Here is an 8703-nt window from a genome sequence, read left to right on the forward strand (position 1 = left end):
CCAGGAGCTGTGTGCCTTGATCATGTAAGAGTAGCCCAGTAGACAGTTCTCTCTTCCTGAGTTCGGGAACCAGAGGCATTCAAGTTACCCAGAACCACATGAAGAAGGCCTCTGGGGACACTGCTGTTAGGTACCTCTTGTCCTTCCTCTCTGCAGTGGCCCATGCCTGTACTCTCACAGAAAGGGCCAGAGACTGAGAGCACCAGCTTAGTAAGTCCTGGGTCCTAGGGATGTGAGAGAGGTGTGGTCTTATAAGTTAGCAACAGAAAATAAATGCATGGCTGTGTCTAATGATGCTCCCCACCCCCATTCCTACCCTTTCACCATTGAAGCATAATTGAGTTGTGCCCAACCGGGAAAACTCAGAAGCAAACATTTCCTCAGACTACAGAAAAACAGACTGATTCTGAGATGGACCTTCCCCCTCTTTCTGTGTTGATTGTGTTAAAGAACAATGGCAGGCAAGCCCAGGGCTTTCTTGAAGCTTTTCTTGGTTCTTAAGTGGCTTCACCTCTCTTTTTTCTTCTTCCAAGTATCTTCTCTTTGAAGGAAACTCTTTTAAGAACCAAGATGGCGGGGTTGGGGATTTAGCTCAGTGGTAGAGCGCTTGCCTAGCAAGCGCAAGGCCCTGGGTTCAGTCCCCAGCTCCGAGAAAAAGAAAAAAAAAAAAAAAAAAAAAAGAACCAAGATGGCACCTGTTTCCTCAGCCTGTGACAAGAAGACCATGGTAGTGGATCAGAAGGCAACTTTAGAAGACAAATCTTCACACTGACTTTTCCTGACAGCAGCAGTGGACCCAGGAGGAACTGTGAGTTCTTGGCTGCCCTTCTCTTCAAGCCAGAGGGACACCAGGGCTGGTGAGCCCTAACCCTTCTGCAGCCATGCCCACTGTGAGACTCATGCAGAGGCTCTTGTCTGGTGATGTGGCCCAAGGGTGTGCCTTCCCGAGTCTTAAGATTTCTCCCCTCCCACCTCAGTCAGCTTCACCCCCATGCCAGCTGAGACTGCTTGGACTTCCGATCTCCTTTTCTGGATTCCTCCCTCTTACTTCTCCACAGATCTTGAGCCTTTGCCTCCATGCCGCCCACCTCAGAGGTGTTAATTTCCTCTTTTTATGCACCTCAGGGCTGAAAGGTTGAGTTTTGTCAATTTCCAGTGCAATTTCCTGCCTACTATTTCCATTCTCTCTCACCTTCTTTTGACCACTGACACACCCCACCCCACCCCACCCCCGCTTCCATCTTGGCCCCGCCCCTGCTCCCGCTTGGCCCCGCCCCTCTTTTTCTGCACTCTCCCAGCCTCTCAGACACACCATGCTGCTTCCCTCACTGAAGACTATGGCTCCAGCCGCGATCTCTTTTTCTCTTCCTTTAGTGGTGTATTCTAGACAAATGGCTTGTTTTCATCCCTGACCACTGGCTCTTCCCCCCCCCCCCCCCCCCGTCTCTGGGTATTATCTTCATTCTGGCCTTACCTATTCATGCCACATGTATCCCTGGGGACTTTATGGTCTCTCTAGCCTCCGAAACTAGATTTCGCCTCCCTCTAAGCACCCGCCATTGCTAAGCCTGTATTCTGCCTGGCCCCAGGGCCCTGCAACAGTTGTCTGGATTCATGGTGCACTCCAGCACGTCTTCATCCATTTTCTCCCGTAGCCTTTGCTTCTCTTTTTCCCCAGATCTGCTTCAATGCTTATATACAAAGACACTGTCGTGTATTCAAACAATAGAACATCATATCCTAGGCTAAACGAATGGGCTACAACACCACCACCAGACAACATGGCTGAACCTTGGCCACTGTGGAGGTTTAAATGAGAATGGCTTGCCTAGGCTCACACAATTGAAAACTTGGCTCTTGGTTGGTGGAACTGTTTTAGGAAAGGTTTGGATATATGGCCTTATAGGAGGAGGTGTGTCACTGGACTCCAGGTTTTAGAAAGCCCACCCAGTCCCAGCTAACTCTCTCTGCCTCATGCTTATGGTTTAGGATGTCAGCCCCAGTGTCATCCCTATCTGCAGTGCCACGCTCCCAGCCACGGTGGTGACAAACTGTAGCCAGCTCCCCTCCCCCGCACCCATATGCACCAAATAAACTGTTTCATAAGTTGCCTCCGTCACAGGGTCTTATCACAAGGAATGGAAACGTATAGATGGATAGAATATCAGAGAGATTAGAATTTCAGAGGGATAGCTACAGACAGATAAACAAAAAGGTAAGTCTTAATAGGCTACGTAGAGAATGAGGCCTTTGGTTGATGTTAAAAGCTGCTAATAAAATTTTCTTCTTGGGAACGTAGAAAAGCAGTGAAACCACATGATAGAGAAAGCACGGCAGTGTTACATGTGGGGTTAGGGTGCTGGCCTCCCTGACTGAAGGTAGTGGGGTGCACTCTCTGGTGAAATGTGGGTCATTACTGAGGCTTTCCTTTGTGTGGTATTTTTACAGGTGTACATTATGTCATTAGAGGAACTAAGTAAGAGTAAGCCATGCACGGATTGATGACTGTGTCGGGAAGCCAATGCAGAGTCGGAGGACCATGGGTTGCCATTACATGGTTCTCTTGCAGATATACCAAGCGTCCATTACCAGCCTACCAAGGAATGCACGGTCTCCAGGATCCACACTGATCTCCTGAATCCTCTTGTCATGGTGGATGAAACACCCCAGTTTCTCCAGGCAAAGAGAAATTGTTTCACTGTTCTCGAGGTCTCATTCCTTCTCATTTTCTCAAGAGTTCTGTTCTTTTTCTGGTTCCTGTGTTCTCATTCCTCATCAGGCGCTCTCTCCCTGCAGGGTCATTTTTTACAGCATCTAAACAGTCTGGTCCCTCTCATCTTAAAGACGGAACGGAGCCTTATTAGGAAGGATCAAAGTTAGCCCAACCCAACAAAGGGACTCCTAAGTCAGTGAACTAACTAAGGAGGCAGATCCTAGGCCGGCAGTGTAAGGTTCCTTCTGTGGTAACTCCCGGTCTCTCCCAAGAGCGTGCTCCCACACTTCCGCCATAGGCCAGAAGGATATAGAAACAGAGGAAGATCTCCCTAACTCTGCAGACCCTGCCTGACATCTCCACCATGTTTCTTCACGGGCGTGGCCTTCGGACATCTAACTGTGAGGGAAGTTCAAGCATATCATCCTGATATCAACACGCTCAGTTAACAAGAAAGAACAGCGTGTGCACTGGAGTTAGTGACCTCTGCCTAAATAAATGCATGCTCTCTCCCCTCACACAAAATATACTAATCCTGGGGTTGGGGATTTAGCTCAGTGGTAGAGCGCTTGCCTAGCAAGCACAAGGCCCTAGGTTCGGTCCCCAACTCCGGAAAAAAAAAGAAAAAAAAAAAAAAACCAAAATATACTAATCCTTTACCAAGCTCAAAGCCCCCACAAGGTTTTATCCAATAATTATCTCAACTTGCTCAAAGCCTGGGCTCTCCTGGTGATTGTGTGATCTCTACATGAACTTCAGATATTGGTCCGGTGGCATAGAATCAAAAGGCAGGTTGTCCCTGTGCCCACCTCCTCCAGCCAGCCACCCATGTGCAGTACACAATGGGGATGAAACAGGACGACCACAATTAAAGGTTCCACTTGGAAAACAAGAATGGAAAATACATAACAATTAGGAGATCCCACCGGGCAAGAATTGCAAGGGTTCCCAACCTCCTAGGGGACCAAGTGCCTTAGACCAGGCTACTGGGAAACATTCCTTTGTCCATTCTTCTCTGCAGACCATGATCTGCCTTCTGGGAGGTCCTTATTGGTTGACTGTTCTTCAGGGCCACACGGGAAGAAGCCACTGGAGAGGATGCTGTCTATAGTGGTGAGAGTTCAGAGGTCACAGCCTTCTTCCTTCTGCAGGTTAGCCAGCTCATGGCTCGCCACGGGAATTGGGCAATCCGAGAGTTGTGTAGTTCAGGCTTGCAGACTTTTGTTAACTAATTTCCCTCAAGAAAATTTAGTATAACAATACACAAATTAAATTTAAAAAAAAAAGAATTCCACTTAGGGCCATGTTGAAAAATAACAAAATTGGAATAGATTTAACAAAAGAACTTGAGGACTTGTACATTGAATAATTACCAAACATTGTTAGGAGAAATGAAAGAGAGCCCATGTAAACGAGTGCCCTGTGTGTGTGCATTGAAAGACTCAATACTGTTAAATGGTAGTGTGCCGGGAGATGGTCTGCAGACTCCCGTGGAAACCCTTTCCGAAGTCAGAGGCTTCCCCTACCAGCCCCAAATTCAAAAGCCGACTTTAAGATTCATATAGAATTATCAGGCCTGAATGGCCACAAACCAACCAAAACTATCTTGAGGGAGAATGAAGTAGAAAGGCTCACACTTCCCTCTTTCAAAATCTGTTAGAGCTGCGGCGCTGTCAGTCTGGTAGGGTCAGCAACAAGGATGTGTGGATCAATGCAAATGCATCGAGAATTTGAAAGAAATGATCAGATATAGGGTTAACTGATTTGCAACGAAGGGGCCAATAAAATTCAGTGTGGGAAAGAACAGGTTTTCAATAAACAGTTCTAGGACAATGGGGCATTCATGGTCCAAGTACGCAGTAGGACCACTGTACCTGTAGTGCTTGTAGGTGACCCGGTTTCAGCTCCCAGCACCTACGTGGTGGCTCACATCCATCCACAACTCTAATTCCAGGGGTTCCAACCCCCGTTTTTTACTTCCTCAGGTACTAAGAACACACATGGTTAAATACCTATATGAACACAAACCACTCATACACATAAAAAGAAAATAAACAAATCTAAAAATATTACCCACAGTGGAGCATATCTCTGAGTGCCAGAGATAAACCCACATCATGTCTCAAGATCAAATATTAGCCTCTTAGATTTGATACCAAAAACAAATTAAAGCCAGAAAGAAAAAAAAAACCCAGTTTCATGAAAGTAATAACTTTGTAGTTCAAAAATATCACCAGCAATAGTGAAAAGACAATCCAAACAGTGGAGAAAATATTTGCAAATTCCATGTCTGAGAAAAGTTATCTACAGATATTTTAAAAAAAAACCTCATAATTCAGCAACAAGATACCAAGATATGCCTGTAAACTCTGGAGGCTGAGGCAGGAGAATCGTTATGAGTGTGAGGTCAGACTGTGCTGCACAGTGAGCTCTAAGTCAGCCTGGGTTAGAAAATGCAAACAAAGGAACAACCTTCCTCTGGAGAAGACAGTTGCCAAGCCTGCCCCACCACATTCAATCTCAGCATCTGGGAGGCTGAGGCTGGCGGGAAGGTGACAAATTTAAGAGCTTCCTGAGCTACTGAATAGATTGAAGGCCAGCCTGGGCAACTTAATGAGACCCTGCCTCAATCTAAAAGGGACGGAGATATACCTCAATAGCAGTGTTTACCCAGCATGTGAAAGGTCTTGGGTTTGATTCTAGGTAGAGGAGGACCACCCATCCTTTTTTCTTTTTAAATGTATGAAGGATTTGAAAGAAAATCAGTACATGATACCTGCTCAACACAACTACAGTAGAACACTACTCCACACCAATAGAACAGCATTTTAAGAGTGGGGATGGGGAGCAGGTCCTGACCTGTATCAGAAAGAATGGGAGAACCTGGAACCCTTGCCCACCATTGGTGGCTATGGTAACATACTATGTTGCCCACCATTGTTGGCTATGGTAACATTCTATGTTGCCCACCATTGGTGGCTATGGTAACATTCTATGTTGCAGCTGCTGTGGAAGATGGCTTGGCAGATCCTGAGCCAGTTAAACATGGGGTTACTTTCTTTTTTTTTTTTTTTTTTCGGAGCTGGGGATTGAACCCAGGGCCTTGTGCTTGCTAGGCAAGCGCTCTACCGCTGAACTAAATCCCCAACCCCCATGGGGTTACTTTCTAACCCTGGAGTTCTACCCTCAGGTACCTACCCACAAGAGGTGAAAGTGTACACCCTCACTAAAACATACACATGAACATTCACAGCAAAATTGTATATAATGATAGCTTAAAGAAAACCTCAAGCATCTATCAGCTGATAAACAGATAAAAGGCTTGTATAGGTATACGTACACATTTTCACAGACTAGTCAATAAAAAAGGCATGAAATACATGTGGTAACTTGATGAACCTTGAAAACACTGTAAGAGAACGAAGCCAGACAAGAAAGGTCACGTGTATAATTCCACTGATATGAAATCCCCAAACAGACAGAGCCATAGTGAGTCTAGATTAGTGGTTACCAGGCACTGGAGGGCAGAGGAGCTGGGGGGCACTAATGGGCATCGGTCTTCCTTCTGCAGGAACGACGCGCTCTCTCTGGGGGTGCACAGAAGTGGCGCTTGCGCATCTCCATGAGTATCCCATGACTACTCTGCTGAATGTGCTGAAGGCTTTATCATAGATGAAAAGACATGTCTGAACACAGTCTAAAATCAATTTTTTAAAAAGTACACATCTTGTTCGTTTGCTTCCAAACATCCTGCTCTCTGAGCTTGGTTATAAACCAAACCAAACCAACCAACCAACCAACCAAACAAACAAAAAACCTAAAACAAAGTAACAACAAGAAGCTGTTCCTGACAGGGGTTAGAGTACAAAGTGTACAGATACTGTTGCTAGTGAGAGCATCTCTGAACTTGACTCTGCCCTTCACACCCTCATTTGACTGCATGTTTGTTATGTTCTGGGTGTTAGCGAAAGTATCTCCTTAGTCGGACTTTTTGGCTGTTGGGTAGACTCCCATTGCCTGCCAGGGTACTTTTAATTAACCACCATCACCATCTGCGGTGCTTACTATTGGCTCTCAACTTGAAGGATGTAGAATTCCCCAGGAGACAAACCTCTGGGCGTGAGGAAGGTCCACCTGAACTGTGGGTAGCACCATCCCCTAGGCTGGGGTACCAGAATCAGTACAAAGGAGAAGCCACGCTGAGTATCAGCCTTCGTCCCTATCTGTCTCCTAACTGCTGCTGGAATGTGACCAGCTGCTGGCATTCTTACCACCATGCCTTCCCCATCATGGTTGTCTCTTCCCTCTGGGGGCCAAAATATACCCTTCCTTCCTCCCTTACAATAAAAGTGCCAAAACAGCAACCTCTGCTATCTATTGACCCCATTGCCCGCATCTCAGAGCCAATCCCTACTTTTCTGTTGCCTACACTTGCCAGCCTCAGTGTCTCTGCTCCCTGATGTTCCAGTGGCCTCCCCTTCATAGTGTCATACTCATGATTACTCCCGTTGCAAGTCACTCTTCTTTTAGAAACATTTGAACAGGAAGGCTGTCTTTTAGACAACTAAAGGTGTATCCATGTCAAATGGATCCCAGCACTAAATAAATAAAATACAGTGATTATTTTCATCAGGTGAGGCCCGGGTTAGAAGCTACTGGTCATTTCTCACGGTACTCAAGGCCTGAAGGATGCTTCAGCACCAGTCTCCTTCCCTGACCCAGGGGCTCTGAGGAGGCAAGGCCTCTGTCAGACACATAAGCTACCACGTCCTCAGCCTGTTCTGGAGTGCGCAGCCCTGAGGAAATGGAGCCAGGATGTTGTGCCTGGGGAAAGGAGCTCTGGGTTTGGGAAGAGCAGAAGTCAGGGAGACCATTCTCCACGAGAAAGTCTCTTCCAGACCATGGCAGAGAGAAGACAAGTACAGTCTACGAAGTTCAGGAGTTTGACATTGCCTCTTTCCCGATGGTACTATGGGATGGCACCATAGCAGATACTCTGAAGCTAAGATAGAGCCATGTTCCAAATGCTCTAAGACCAGGGGGAGTGGGGAGAGAGAGAGAGAGAGAGAGAGAGAGAGAGAGAGAGAGAGAGAGAATGAGAGAGAATGAGAGAGAGAGAGAGAGAGAGAGAGAGAGAGAGCGAGCACTGATGGTTCATGTGTCAAGCAAATATAAATCTATATAACTAATCAAAACTACATCTCTGGCCAGCAGTGGGCCAGTGTCCATAGGCAGGACCACTTAGGGCAATGTAAGAAGGTGTCAAATCCATGCCTACGCTTTTAGAGGTCACATATCCTTCTCCATATCCTGGCCCCACAGCTCACTCAAGTCACTCTCTCTGGGAAGTAAAATTGTGCCTCTCCAATGTCTTTTCTTGATGTGCTAGCAGGTTTTTCAAATGTCTCCCAGTGACTCCTACCAATACTCACACCTAGTGCAGCAGCCTCCCATACCAAGTAAATACGCCGTGTTTAATCAATCAGATATCATGGAAATGGCCATAGGTAACCTCCAAGGCGAGGTCACAATTAGATACTGTGAGTCCGTTTTCAGATTGCTATTAATAACTCTAGAGTAATGGTTCTCAACTCCTTATACTGCTACTGCTGTGAATCACAATGTAAATATCCCGTGCTTTCCCGTGGTCTTAGGCAAACCCTGTGAAAGAGTAGTTTGACTCCCAAAGGGGTCGTGATCCACAGGTTGAGAACTATTGCTCTAGAGGAAACCAGAAGCCACATCTCAAGAAGCCTCCAGCATTCCTGTGGAAGGTTCCATGTGGCCAAGAACAGAAGGGCCAATGTCAGTGCAGTGCAAAGAACGGGTGTGTGGATGTGCTGTGGTAGAAGTGGGTCCTCTGGCATCCATCCAGGCATCAGATGACCAAGCCACAGCTGAGATGTCAACCGCATGCTCTTGACAGACCCAGAGTAGAAGCATGTCAAACTCTTCCCAAATTTCTGGTCCCCAGAGTGTTGTGAGAAGAC

The sequence above is a fragment of the Rattus norvegicus genome, chromosome 6 (genome assembly GCF_036323735.1).
Source record: "Rattus norvegicus strain BN/NHsdMcwi chromosome 6, GRCr8, whole genome shotgun sequence".
Taxonomy (NCBI): Eukaryota; Metazoa; Chordata; class Mammalia; order Rodentia; family Muridae; genus Rattus; species Rattus norvegicus.